Raw genomic sequence first — 1,547 nt, forward strand, 5'->3', positions numbered from 1 at the left:
CAGATCTGGATCCGTGCGACTTTTTCCTGTTCCCAAAACTCAAATTGCCGCTTCGTGGTAAACGTTTTGAGTCGATTGAATCTGTAAAAGAGAATTCGCCGATGGAACTAAAAGCCATACCTTCACGGGTCTACGAAAAGTGTATGTAATATTGGGTTAAGCATTGGCATATGTGTATCGCTTTAGAAGGAGCATATTTTAAAGGAGATAAAATAAATTTGGAATAAAATTTTAATTTGTGTTTTATTTACAAAATCCGAATACTTTTTGAGCAGAAGGTTTACCTCGGAGATGTACTATTTTCAAACTATGACTCAACAATTTCATATGTCACAAAACTTATTAACTAATTTTGTGGTTAAGTACAGCACCTAAGTACAGTACAGTACAGTGTACAGTACAGTGCAGTACCTGCTAGAGGAAAGTAATGTTTCCACTTTTCATATTTTTTAACAAAGGTTCAATATATCACAGTTATAATTAAATAAAATTATACGATCATAACCATGTTTACTTTTTTTTGGCTTTTCTATACATTTTCAAACAATATAACTATACATAGTTTATATATTTTATGACCTCAAAAATACACGTAAATAAAACGCATTTCAGATAATTGTTTCCATCGAATTTCTATATCAACATATTTTTTTAGTTTGCCATCAGATACAAAATAACTTATTTAAATTTCTTCTACGCGATATTTTAGAGTACTAGACCCTTTCTATATTATGTTCGATGACTTTTGGTAACTAAGCTGGGCACATTTTGTCTATAACTTAAGAATGCTCATGTTCACAAATTCGAAAATTTGAATATTGACCCCACTAATAAAGATTAGAGGTAACAAATGGTCATCACATCTTTAAAACTTTAAAAATAATGGAAGTTTCCTAAGCATAAAGTCAAAACAAAAACCAACCTTTATCTTCCACAATTTTATCTTCAATTTCACGCCAAAATAATTTGGAAATATTTTAACTCCAGCAATCAAAATGAAGGTTTGTGTGACACATGCATTATTTTCAAAAATATACGGGTCTAACACTCACCAAATGCTACACCATGTAGACTCTTTCTAAACGCAATGGTCCTTCTCAAGTTACTTGTGGCCCTGATGCGACAATATTGTTTGTTGACATATCCACATATATCAGGAAGAATAGCTCTTTAAAATGAGTAATAATTATTTTTTCTTGAATTAGAAAATTAATATAGCATGAAAAATAAATTCAAACTACAACTGTCTATATTACCTTAAACACCATTAAGAGGAGTACCTTCTTCTACTTTCTGCAACTTGCCAATAACAGATGGAAAGCACTTAGGTCATGTTTGATTTCCAGGTTAACATAACCCATCTATAATAAACATAGATTCTCGGAACTCATCAAAAGAGACCGCATGAACACTGCAAGGCTTATTGCAGTTTTTTCTTGTCATTGGTGTATAGGAACCCACGCAGAGAAACTGCGCATTTCTCATAATCCTCACTACAGAAGTTGTAGAAACTCGCAGGAAAAAGAAACCATAAAGCATTTTCTCTG

Source organism: Teleopsis dalmanni, chromosome 1, assembly GCF_002237135.1.
Source record: "Teleopsis dalmanni isolate 2A chromosome 1, ASM223713v2, whole genome shotgun sequence".
Classification (NCBI taxonomy): domain Eukaryota; kingdom Metazoa; phylum Arthropoda; class Insecta; order Diptera; family Diopsidae; genus Teleopsis; species Teleopsis dalmanni.